Source organism: Rhinolophus sinicus, chromosome 4 (genome assembly GCF_057876585.1).
Source record: "Rhinolophus sinicus isolate RSI-liver-muscle chromosome 4, RSI-T2T, whole genome shotgun sequence".
Taxonomy (NCBI): Eukaryota; Metazoa; Chordata; class Mammalia; order Chiroptera; family Rhinolophidae; genus Rhinolophus; species Rhinolophus sinicus.
In genome coordinates, this window is record NC_142504.1 from 57,287,443 (window position 1) to 57,301,079 (window position 13,637).

The following is a 13,637-nucleotide window of genomic DNA, read 5'->3' on the forward strand; positions in this document are numbered from 1 at the left end:
GTGCAAAAACTTTTTGATGAAATCCCATTTGTTTAGTTTTGCTTTTGTTGTCCTTGAATGGGGAGATACATCAAAAAATGTTTCTTAGGTCAATGTTTACTGCCTATGTTTTACAGTTTCTGGTCTTACATTTAGGTTTTTAATCCATTTTGAATTTATTTTTGTATATGGTGCAGGAAAGTGGGCCAGTTTTTATTTCCTTTCCTTTTCTTTTTGCATGTAGATGTCTAGTTTTATCAACACTATTTATTGAAGAGACTGTCTTTTCTCCATTGTATATTCTTGCCTTTTTGTCATAAATTAACTGACTATCTAAATGTGGGTTTATTTCCATTATTTCTGTTTTTGTGCCTGTACCATACTGTTTTGGCTACTAAAGCTTTGTAATATAGTTTGAAATCCCTGTGTATGATACCTCCAACTTTGTTCTTGTTTCTCAAGATTGCTTTGGATTTCTGAGGTGTGTGTTTTTTGTTGTTGTTGTTTTGTTTTACTTTTTTTGTTTTTTTGTGTGTATGGTTCCATACAAACTTTAGGATTATTTGTTTTAGTTCTGTGAAAAAAATGCCATTGGTATTTTCATAGGGATTGTACTGAATCTGTAGATTGAATAGTATTGACATTTTAACAATACTTATTCTTCCATTCCATGAGCATGGTATGTCCTTCCATTTATTTGTGTCATCTTCAATTTCTTTGATCAATGTTATAGTTTTCAGACTACAGGTATTTCCCCTCCTTTGTTAAATGTATTCCTAGGTATCTTATTCTTTTCTGTTGTAATTGTAAATGGAATTGATTTCTTGATTTTTCTTTCTGATAGTTTCTTATTAGTGTATAGAAATGCAACACAATTTTGTACATTAATTTTGTATCCTGCCACTTTAGTGAATTCATGTATTAGTTCTAATAATTTTTGGTGGCATCTTTAGAACTTTCTATATATAGTATCATGTCATCTGCAAATATTGAGTTTCACTTCTTCCTTTCCAATGTGAATGCATTTATTTATTTTTCTTGTCTGATTTTTGTGACTAGTACTTCTAATACTTTGTTGAATAAGAGTAGTGAGGGTGGGCATCTTTGATTTTCTTTCTCAGAGAAAAAAATTCTTAGAGACAAAGCTTTCAGCTTTCACCACTGAATATGATGTTAGCTGTGGATTTGTCATATATGGCCTTTATTATGTTGAGGTATGTTCTCTCCATATCCATTTTGTTGAGAGTTTTTATAATAAATAAACACTGGATTTATCAAATCCAGTTTTTTTCTGCATCGGTTGAAATGATCATATGATTTTAATCCTTTGTTTTATGTGGCGTTACCACATTGATTGATTTGTAGACTTGAACTATCTTTGAATCCCTGGAATAAATCCCACTTGATCATGGTCTAAAATCCTTTTAATGTATTGTTGAATTCAGTTTCTTAACATTTGTTTTTAACTAAAGTTTACTGGGGTGACAATTGTAATAAAGTTACATAGATTTCAGGTATACAACTCTGTAATACATCATCTATATATCACATTGTATATTCACCACCCATAGTCAGTTATCTTTCCATCACCATATATTGGATCTCCTTTATCCTCATCAACCACCACCTTCCCCACTTACACTCTGGTAACCACTAAACTATTGTCTGTGTCTATGAGTTTTTGTTTCTTCATTTGTTTGTCTTGTTCTTTTGTTGTTTTCAGTTTTATATACCACATATCAGTGAAAACATATGGTTCTCGACTTTTTCTGTCTAACTTATTTCACTCAGCATAATAATCTCAAGATCTATCCATGTTGTTGCAAATGGTACTATTTCATCTTTTCTTATGGGAGAATAGTATTTCATTGTGTATATATACAACTTCTTTATCCAATCATTTATCAAAGGACACTTTGGTTGTTTCCATGTCTTGGCCATGGTATATAAAGCTGCAATGAACATTGGAGCACATGTATCTTTACGGATAAATATTTTCAGATTTTTTGGGTAGATACCCAGGAGAGGGTGTTGAAAACTTTTGCATTAGTGATCAAAGATATTGGCTTGTATTTTTAGTTTTTGAAGTGTCTTTGTCTGGTTTTGGTATCAGGATGATGCTGGCCTTGAAAGTGTTCCTTCCTCTTCTTATTTTTTTTTTTTTTTTTTTTTTTTTTAGAATAGTTTAGGAAGAATGGGTCTTAATTTTTTTTTCAGATGTTTGGTAGAATCACCCGTGAAGGTGTCTGTTCCTGAACTTTTTTTGTTGGAAGGTTTTTTGATTACTGATTCAATTTTGTTACTGGTAATCATTCTGTTTAGATTTTTTTTTTTCATGATTCAGTCTTGAAAGACTTTGTTTCTAGGAATTTACCCGTTTCTTCTAGGTTGCCCAATTTGCTGTTGTACAGGTGTTCATATTATTTTCTTATAATCCTTTGTATTTCTGTGGTGTCAGTTGTAACTTCTTTTTTGTTTTCTTTTTATTTACTTGGGTCCTGTCTTTTTTCTTCTTCTTCTTGATGAATCTACCTAAGATTTATTAATTTTGTTCATCTTTTCAAGGAACCAACTGTTAGTTTTATTGACTTTTGTTTTATTTTTGTCTCTATGTATTTGTTTTTGCTTTGATTTTTATATTTTTATTCCCTTCCTTCTAGCAATTTTGGGGCTTTGTTTGTTCTTTGTTTCTTCTAGTTCCCTTTGGTTTTTAAATTTGAGATTTTTCTTGTTTTTTTGAGGTAGACTTGGATTTCTATTAACTTTCCTCTTAGAACTGCTTTTGCTGTATCCCATAGGTTTTGGAACATTGTGTTTCCATTTTCATTTGTCTGGAGATAGTCTTTTATTTCTTCATGGACACATTGATATTTTAGTAGCATGCTGTTAAGCCTCCACGTGTTTGTGTTTTTCCAGTTTTCTTCTTGTAGTTGATTTTTAATTTCATACTGTTGTAGTTGGAAAAGGTTCTTGATATGTTTCCAATCTTCTTAAATTTATTGAGACTTGTTTTGTGGTCTAACATGTAATCTGTACTAGAGAATATTCCATGTGTACTTGAAAAGAGTGTGCATTCTTCTATGTCTTTTGATGGAGTGTTTTTGAATCAAATGTTCTGTATGTGTCTAGGAAGTCTATCTGCCCTAATGTGTTGTTTAAGGCCCCTGTTTCCTCATTGATTTTGTGTCTGGATGATCTGTACATTGATGAAAATGAAGTGTTATATTGTTATGTCCTATTGTTATGTGACTGTCATTTTATCTCTTTATGTCAGTATTTGTTTTATGTGTTTAGGTGCTCTTATGTTGGATGCATAGATGTTTACAAGTGTTATATTCTCTTATAGAATTGATCCCTTTATCATTATAAAGTACCTTTTTGTCTCTTGTTACAGTTTTGTTTTAAAGTCTATTTTGTCTGATATAATTATTGCTAGCACAGATTTTTTTTTTTTTTCATTTCCATTTGGTGAATGTATTTTTTTCTATTTCTTCACTTTCTGTCTGTGTGTCTCTATATCTGAAGTGAATCTACTGTAGGTGGAATATGTATGGGTCTTATTTTATTATCCCGGCAACTACCCTATATCTTTTGAATGGAGCAGTTAGTCCATTTATGTTTAAAATAATATTACTAGGTATGTGCTTTTTGCCATTTTGTTAATTGTTTACTCATTGTTTATGTAGTCCTCTGTTTTTTGTTTTTGTTTTCTCTCTTCCATTGTGATTGATGAGTTTCTTTAGTGTTTTGTTTGGATTCCTTTCTTTTTATTTTGTGTGTGTATCTATTATAGGTTTTTGGTTTGTGGTTACCATGAGTCATTTATAACAATCTATGTACATAACAATATCTTTTAAATTGACTGTTGCTTAATTTTAAATGCATTCTAAAAGCACCACATTTTTACAGACCCCCCCCCCGTTATGTTTCTGATGTCATCTTTAACATCTGTGTGTGTATGTGTGTGTGTTTATGTTCCCTTTAACTAAATATTATTGATATAAATGATTTTACTACTTTTGACTTTTAACCTTCATACTAACATTGTAAATGGTTGATCACTACATTTACTATATGTTTGCCTTTACTGATGCATTTTTTTTTCTTTTATACATTTTTTTATTTCTAGCTTTGGACTTTTCTTTCCCACTTAAAGAAGTCCCTTTAAAATTTATTGTAATGTCAATGGTGGTGAAGTCTATTAGCTCTTGCTTGTCAGGGAAACTATCTCTCTTTCAATTCTGAATGATAACCTTGCTGGGTAGAGTATTATTGGTTGTAGGTTGTTTTCTTTTCCAACACATTGAAAATATCTTGCCAATCCCTTTCAGCCTGCAAAGTTCCACTGAAAATGAGCTGATCATTTAATAGGTGTTCAATTGTACATAACTAGCTGTATTTCTCTTGCTGCTTTTAAGATTCTCTCTTGTCTACAACTTTTGACATTTTAATTATGATGTGTCTCAGTGTGGGTCTCTTTGGGTTCATCTTGTTTGGGACTTTCTCTGATTTCTGGACTTGAATGTCTGTTTCCTTCACCAGGTTGGGGAACTTTTCAGCCATTATGTCTTTAAATAATTATCTCTCTCTCCCTTTCTCTCTCTCTCTCTCTCTCTCTCTCTCTCCTCCTTCTGTGACCCTTCTAATGTGAATATTTTCCCAGAGGTCCTTTATATTCGCCTCACTTATTTTTGAATCTTTTTCTTTTCTGCTGTTCTGATTGGGTGATTTCTACTTCCCTAAGTTCCATATTGCTGATCCATTCTCCTAGATCATCTAATATGCTGTTGCTACCCTCTAGTACATTTTTTTTTTTACTTTCAGATATTGTAGTCTTCTGTTCTAATTGGTTCTTTTTAGTATTTTCTATGTGTTTATTGAAGTTCTCTTTGTGTTCATCCATACCTCTCCTAAGTTTGGTGAGCATCTTTAAAATCATTACTTTGAACCCTTTATCTGGTAGATTGCTTATCTCCATTTTGTTTATTTTTTCCTTAAAGTTTTGTTGTATTCTTTCATTTTGTACGTATTCCTTTTCCTCCTCATTTGGTCTAAGTCTCTATATTTGTTTCTATGTATTAGGTATATCAGCTACATCTTGCAGTATTGAAAAAGTGGCCTTATGTAGAAGGTGTCTGTACTATGGGGCCCCGTGGCACAATTCCTCCTTGTCACCAGAGCCAGTGGCTACAGGGGTGTCCCTGTGTGGACTGCTTGCACCTTTCTGTTGTGGTCATGCCACAATTGTTGTGGGTGTGCTGGTAGGCAGGGCTGGCCCCTGGCTTAGCTGGCTGCAAGTCCTGGCCAAAACAGCTCCCGGAGTGCTGTGGTGCAGGGCAGATCCCCAGCTCATCTGGCTTCAGGGTTCAGCTGCAACTGCCGGTGATGTGGTGGTGTGCAGTCCAGGTCTCTGATGTGGGTGGCTGCCAGGTGCTGGGCAGTAAGGAATCACTTTGGAGGGGGTTTGGTGTACACTGGCAGGATAGGCATGTTGGGATGAGTAGGTTGTCAGGGGAACTGCAGAATGGGGCAAACAGCAGGTTGATGGAGAGCATCAGAACTGGTGCTGGTCAGCACGGGGCAGGCTAGGTAGAGTAAAATGAAGCAAACCAAGGAAAAATGGCACCTGCCAGTGCCTCCATCTTCAGAGGAAGGTTCAAAAGATTTTTTTCCCTCTAGCACACACCACAAAATTAGTCAGTATATCTTCTTTACATAAGACCCAAGAACTTTTCAAACTACTATCTCTGCATTGGGCTTGGAGCAAGTTTGTGTGTGGGCTCTTTAAGAGTGGAAACTCAGTTTTCCTCAGCCCCTAAGCTTTTCTGAATGTAAGCCTCACTGGTCCTCAAAACCTGCCGTTATGGGGCTCCTTTACCTAGGGCTAACCTTTGAGCTAAGGAGCACGGCATGTGTCTTGGAACTTTCACATTTAGGTGGGACCTCCATAACCATAATATCCCTTCCACTTGTGGGGCACCAAGGGTGTGGGTCCTGACCAGAGCATGGCTCTGCCCCTTCTACTCATTTTGATGTGGCTTTTTCTTTATACCCTTAGTTGTAGAGAATCTGTTCCACTAGTCCTCAGGTTGCTCTCAGAGACAGTTGTAGTTGTAGTGTGTCTCTCAGAAGAGTTGAGCCAGGATCCTTCTAGTCTGCCATCTTGACCAGAGTCCTACACTCAAAATTTTGATACTATATTTTAAAGAATCAAATTGGAAAAAGTTTGGCTGTGGTGGCAAATGGGCTTAGGTGACTCCTCGACGGCTTGTGGTGGTAGTCTTAGTAGTTTCTCCTGGCCCTGTTAATATCAGGGCCCTTCCAGGGGAGGATGGCATCCTAGAGCCTGGTTTTGGTGTTGTAGGGGTGGAAGAAGACAGAGTGAGGATCGACCAGTCAGAAGTGACCCAGGATCTGCTGCAGTGCTGAGGTGCTAGTTTTCAGAGAGGCACCACCAACTTGGACTTTTGGGGCCAGCTGGTGGAAATGATAGACAAGTATCAGATATTAACAAGACATCTACAAAAAGAGGCCTAAAATCAACACATAATTCTGAATTCACAGAAGACCAAAGGAGGCATTTGTGGCTGTGGTGACAAAAGAGGTTGTGCCTGTCTGCCTATTCCTTGGGCTCAGAGAAGGACCTCCAAATCACCTTGTACTATATTATGAATAAAAGAAAACCATTGGCAAAATTGGAAAATGCTTGGAATCATGAAGTGCAGCTTTACAGTTTACACAGTCCCAAGAATTTAAACTGGAGAACCTGAAGAAGCTAAAACAAATCCTAAAGAATATTCTTACATATAATAAAGAATTCCCATTTGAAGTTTAGCCTGTCCCCTTAAAAAGAATTTTAGCACCTAGTAAAAAACAGAAGTTGAAATTTGAAGGAGACAAGATGAAGAAGATGGTGGTGCTGGGGCAAGGTCTCCTGATTCCTTCATGGTAGAGTTCTCAGTACTTTATTACCAAGGTTACCATCAGAACCAAGAATGATGTCACTTAATATCAGAAGTGAGAAAATTGGTCTGAAAGATGCTGGGCAGTGCATTGATCCTATATCACAGTTAGTGTAAATTATCTGAATGGCATAGAGTTAACTCCTGTGCGAGATACTCCTGTGACTTCAAGAAAAAAAGATACATATGTTCATTTTAAGGTGGACATTGAGCTCTAGAAACATGTTGAAAAATTAACCAAAAGTGCAGGTATCTTCTTTGAATTCAAACACTACAAACCTGAAAAAAGATTTACCAGTGCTAAGTGTTTTGCTTTCATAGAGATGGATGAAATTAAACCTGGACCATTTGTAATAGAACTATACAAAAACAAAAACAAAAAACCCACTGACTTAAAAGAATGAAATTGCAATTATTGACCAAGAAACCATTTTATCTTCATCTACATCAAACTTTGCACAAGAAATGACCCTGATGTGAATAACCTGAACCTTCTGTGAATGTTACCACTCATGAGAAACCATCATAGCTCTGTGTAACATACTCACCCTTCAAGAGGCAGGAAGCCAGCTGTGCCCATGCTGGTAGGCCAGAGTGAGTCCATTGCAAAACTGTAGCACAGAATTCAAAGTCCAGCACATCATTGATATGTAAGTTTCCTTTGGATACAGACTTATTATATGTTTTGAAACATGTTTTTACTTTTCTATTGATTATACAATTAATAGTCTCTTTTCTAATTCACCACTATACTCCAGCCCTGCTTCTTGAAACAACACTGTTGTGGGTAGGATGTGCTCATCTTCAAACTTAATACAGTAATAGGAATGTGCAAGAGTTTACACGTCTATTCACTTCCGCTCCACGATGCTCTTTTGGTTGTTTTAAGTTAATGTCAAACTTTGGGCTGATGTGGGTAGGATAGTATGAAACTGCTTGGAGGGGGTTGGACCAATTTCATTGTTTAAGAAGGTCAGTCTGGAAATTCATAAGCTGCTCCACAGAGATGGCCTAAATTCACCCTGATCTCATAATTTCCCTGCTTAGAGTGTCCCTTGGCCAGATCAGTATCCATGTGGGAGTGTTGCCAGGTTGTAGCTGTGATTTTTCCAGATGATCAGATTGTTTTTCTGAAAGTGAGCATATTTTTAGTCATGTTGATTTGCTGTTCTTCTACGTCACATTGGTATTCATTTTTATAGTGATTCTAGGGTTACGGGGAACCATCCCAGAATAATTACAAGTTTTTAGATGGGTTTATAATGTCTTCTAAATCATGTAACCTAAAAATAATTTGAGTCAGATGCTAATAACGAGATACTGCAGAAATAACTGCTGTTTTTCTGTTAATTGATTGTGAAACCTGAAAACGTGCATACCTCTTCTTATAGTGATGAATATGCAAAATCTGGAATTATTCTATTTTGTTTTACATAGGTAGATAGGATTGACATTTATTTCCTATTTAGATATATCAACATTCATCCATATGGAAATATGCAGATCATTAGCTAATTATAATTTGACTATTAACATTACTTTTGTCTTAATTGGGCATAAATAAAACTTCCACAGTACACACGAGGTGGCTATTTGATACACAGAACATTAAGACCTGGGGTGGGCTTTCTGTGGGTTCATGTAGAGGCCACATATTTAATATTCAGTATTTTAAATTACTGGTGCCAGCATGAACGGAAGGAAGAGCCAGTACCTGGCCTGTTTTTAAACTAGTGTAATAGCCTTAGCCATACCATTCAATATGTTTGCTTTTTCAAATAAGTAACCACAATTAAGTTGTTCAAACTCTTGTTCTTCAAAAGATCTAATCTTCCTTTCAGTTGTTTATTAGGTCAATTCTGTTTACTAAGATGGATATTAAAAACTATATAAACCTGAAAGAATTCTCAAAGAAATTTAGCCTTGTATCTCATCTTGATTAGATTAATTCCAAAATGATTCAATCCACAATACCTGGAGGGGATGAGGAATTAGTCTTAAAATTCCTTTGTTGTTCACTTGATTCTTAGACTGTGAGTTATCAGCCCCCCAGACTGTAAGCTCCTCAAGGGGCAAGAACCACTTTTCTCCACGTCATGTAAGTTTTCAAAGGTGCCTGGAAGTACATTTTACCCTGTGGAGTACTCAGTACCTTTTGTTTGATATTGCTGACAAGATTGAAAAATTATCCCTCAAAAATCTACTATTAAAATTAAGCAAAACCGAAAAAAAAAAGACTCAAATTAATTTTATTTTTTTAATTAAAGTTTATTGGGGTGACAATTGTTAGTAAAGTTACATAGGTTTCAGGTAAACAATTCTGTAATAAATCATCCATTTATCACCACCCACAGTCAGTTCTCCTTCCATCACCATATATTTGATTCAGATAATTTTTGACAAAGAAGCCAAAAACATACAATGGAGAAAAGACAGCCTCCTCTTCAATAAGTGGTGCTGGGAGAATGAGAAAGCCACACGTAAAAGACTGAAATTAGACTGCTATCTGTCACCATGTACCAAAATTAACTCAAAATGGATCAAAAACCAAACATAAGACCTGAAATAATAAACTGCATAGAAGAAAACATAGGTACTAAACTTATGGACCTTCGGTTCAAGGAGCATTTTATGAATTTGACTCTAAAGGCAAGAGAAATAAAAGCTAAAATAAATGAAACTCAAAAGCTTCTGCACAGCAAAAGAAACTGTTGACAAAATAAAAAGGCAGCCAACAGAATGGGAGATTTTTACAAACAATGCCTCCAATAAGGGGCTAATATCTAAAATAAATAAGGAACTCATAGAACTCAACAACAAAGAAACAAACAATCCTGTTAAAAAATGGGCAGAGGACCTGAAGAGACTTTTCTCCAAAGAGGACATACAAATGGCAAATAGACATATGAAAAAAATGCTCAACATCACTAATCATCAGAGAAATGCAAATAAAAACCACAATGAGATATCACCTCACGCAAATTAGAATGGCTATAATCAACAATACAAATAGTAACAAGTGTTGGAGAGGCTGTGGAGAAAAAGGAACCCTCATACACTGTTGGGAATGCAGATGGGTGCAGCCATTATGGAAGGCAGTGTGGAGGTTCCTCAAAAAATTAAAAATAGAATTATCGTATGATCCAGCAATTCCTCTCCTGGGTATCTACCCCCAAAATATCTAAAAGCATTTATCCGTAATGATATATATTGCAACTTTGTTTACAGTGGCCAAAATATGGAAACAACCAAAGTGTCCTTCAATAGATGATTAGATAAAGAAGATGTGGTATATATATACAATGAAATACTATTTTGCCATAAGAAAAAATGAAATAGTACCATTTCATGTACCATGGAAGGATCTTGAGATTATAATGCTAAAAGAAATAAGTCAGACTGAAAAAGCAGAGAACCATATGATTTCACTGATATGTGGTATGTAAAACTGAAAACAACAAAAGAACAAGAGAAACAAATGAAGAAACAAAAACTCATAGACATAGACAATAGTTTAGTGGTTACCAGAGGGTAACTGGGGAAGGTGGTGGTTGATGTGGGTAAAGAGGATCAAATATATGGTGATGGAAGGAGAACTCACTCTGGTGGTGAACACACAATGTGATATATAGATGATGTATTACAGAATTGTACACCTGAAATCTATATAACTTTACTAACAATTGTCACCTCAATAAACTTTAATTAAAAACAAATATTAAGAAACTGAATTCAACAATACATTAAAAGGATCTTACACCATGATCAAGTGAGATTTATTCCAGGGATGCAAAGATAGTGCATATCTACAAATCAATCAATGTGGTAAAACCACATAAACCAAACAAAGGATTTGCAATAACATGGATGGATCTTGAGATTATTATGTTTAGCAAAATAAATCAGAGAGAAAAAGTCGAGAACCATATGATTTCACTGATATGTGGTATATAAAACTGAAAACAAAAAAGAACAAGGCAAACAAATGAGAAACAAAAACTCATAGACACAGACAATAGTTTAGTGGTTACCAGAGGGTAAGGGGGTAGGGGTGTGGTAGATGAGAATAAAAGGGATCAAATTAATATCTTAGAAAAGGGAAAGTACCAGTTATGAAATAGAAAATTTCAAAATGCAAAAGTTATAAAATAAATTGTAAAACCTGCCAGAGAATACCTATTAAAAGTTCCAGAACCATACCACTTTACAAATGGATATTTATAAACCTTAAGAAATACATAATTCACATGATTATTATCAGAGAAGAATAAAGATAAACAAAATTTCATTTTTTGTAGTTTTCATTACCAGTGTCCAAATCCGCAAGTACATCTTAAAGTAAGAAAACTAGAGACCAACATCTTTCATAAATATAGGTGTCACTATCTCTTTAAATATTTTAAAAATATTTGTTGAGTCTCTCCAATGTGCAAGGCACCTTGCTAAACATGCTGTATACTGGGTCCCTTCCCTCAGGAGTCTTACTTTCTATTAGAGAAAACAGACATATGCAACTAATGACAAAACTAATTACCTAACTGACTGAGACAAATGTTCACAGGAGATGCGCAATGTGCTATTACAGTGTGTAATGAGGGGACTCTTGCTCATAGGTTTGGTGGTTAAGGGTTGTAGTTTAGAGCCAGGCCACCAGGATTTGAATCAAAGATTTGCTCCTTTATTTATTAGCTATGAACCTAGTGGTTCTCATCAGGGAGTGATTTTGACCCCCAGGGGATATTTGTAATATCCAGAGACACATTGAGGTTGTTACAACTCAGGAGGTTTTTATTGGCATCTAGTCAATAGAAGCCAGGGATGCTGCTGAACATCCTGCATTGCACAGGATGGCACCCACAACAAAGAATTATCTAGCCCAAAATATCAATAGTTCTGAGGTTTTGAAACCCTAATACATGGTGATGAATCCCAAATCTGTTTCTCTAGTGGGAGATCTGAGAGCCAGAGTCATATATCTAACTATCCTCTAGGCCTTTCCACTTGTTATCCCCAGGCACTCCAAACTCAAAATGTGACATCTTCCTCGGTTTATTTTGTTTAAGTAAATGACTCCACCATTTTCCCATTTGTTCAAGCCTGAACTCTTAGTGCCATCATTTCCGTCACCATTGAAATCTTATCTTTAATATAATTCTGACAACCTACTTTTTAAATATCCCTTGAATCCCTCTATCACACTCTTTTATGGGGTTTCTATTTACTTTTCCAATTTTCTTGTCATTCATGCTCCATTTATTCATACTCCTACAACAAGTATGCTAGGAACATTCTATATTTTAGTTGTACTAAATGTAGTACAACTGGAATGTGCCATGTGTCCACTGGCCACAGAACCCTCCCATATTCTCTTTTTTCCTGTAACAGTTTGGCATTGCCTACAGTCTCACACACTTCACCTGATAAGCTTGTTCAGGTCTCAATGGGAATTCCATTTCCTCCAGGGGTTTTCTATGAGAATTCATTCTGGGCACCCATCTACTGTTTTCCCTTGGCACTTCCCTAACATAGTACAACACTTTATTTTAAGGTTACACGAAATTAAAAGTTGGAACAAATTTGGATTAGGAAGTCAATTTCAATATAGTTGTGAAGAAATACAGAGAGAATACTTGGAGAGCTAAAGAAAATAAATGAATAGAAAGGGCAAGATCACCCATTTGTGAATACACCAAGTAAAAGGAATAATCAGTATACAGAACAGTGGAGCATTTCTGGAGTACTTATACCTGCTATCAAAAGTCTAAGCTGTCTGATAATACATAATTGGTCTAATGTAGCCAAGAAAACAAAGTAGTGGCTATAAACTGGGGAGTGGGAACAGGTTGCCCCAAAGGGACAATTCACAATGTCTGGAGGCATTTTTTTATTTTCACAATTGGCATCTGATGTGTAGAAGCCAGGAACCCTACAATGCGTAGGACAGCCTCCACAATAAAAAATTATCCTGCTCAAAGTCTAAAGCAAGATTGAGAAATACAGTAAACACACTGCTCGTACATCATCACAGTATGGCAGCTGCTTTTTCCCAGAGCAAGTGAGCTAGGAGACCAAACTGGAAGCTTCAATGCCTTTACAACTTAGCCTGAGAAGTCACACACTGTCACTGCTACAATATTCTATCCATCACAAAGACCAGCTCTGACTCAGGGCGGAAGGGCACTTTGTAACATCAGGAGTTGAAGATCATTGGGAGTCATCTAGGAGGCTGGCTAAAAAATCTACAAAATCAAACATAAATATTAGAAGAAATCAATATAACATTTGCAAATGTCCAATTATCAAACTAATAAGCTAAAGTGATTCAATTGAAATATTATTATAATTAGAGTTAAGTAATATAGCAACACTAAATAAATATAATAAATATCAATAAATTTCATCTAAACCAGTGATATTAAGTTGGAAAATATGAGGGGAAGAAAACCCTATTATAAAATACCTAGAAATAATTTTAAAAAGTACATGAAAACTCTCTGAAGAAAAATATAAAATTTCACTGAGGGACATAAAAGATTGGAATATATTGAAAGGTATGTCATGTGGCAGGGATGGAAATACTGAACTTTATATAACTTCAGTTCTTCACAAATTAATATACAGGCTGGATACAAATCTAAAATCCCAAGGACATAGATTTATATAAATATAACTATATACAGAGGGTGCCCAAAACAT

The 13,637-nt window shown here is 35.4% G+C and overlaps 1 protein-coding gene and 1 pseudogene across 8 annotated transcripts in view; both read left to right on the top strand.

Moving 5' to 3' along the window:
• HECW1 (HECT, C2 and WW domain containing E3 ubiquitin protein ligase 1) overlaps positions 1–13,637 on the top strand; it is a 527,464-nt gene that overhangs the window by 195,110 nt on the left and 318,717 nt on the right. The window lies entirely within an intron of this gene.
• LOC141573111 (axin interactor, dorsalization-associated protein-like) lies at positions 5,365–7,410 on the top strand (annotated as a pseudogene).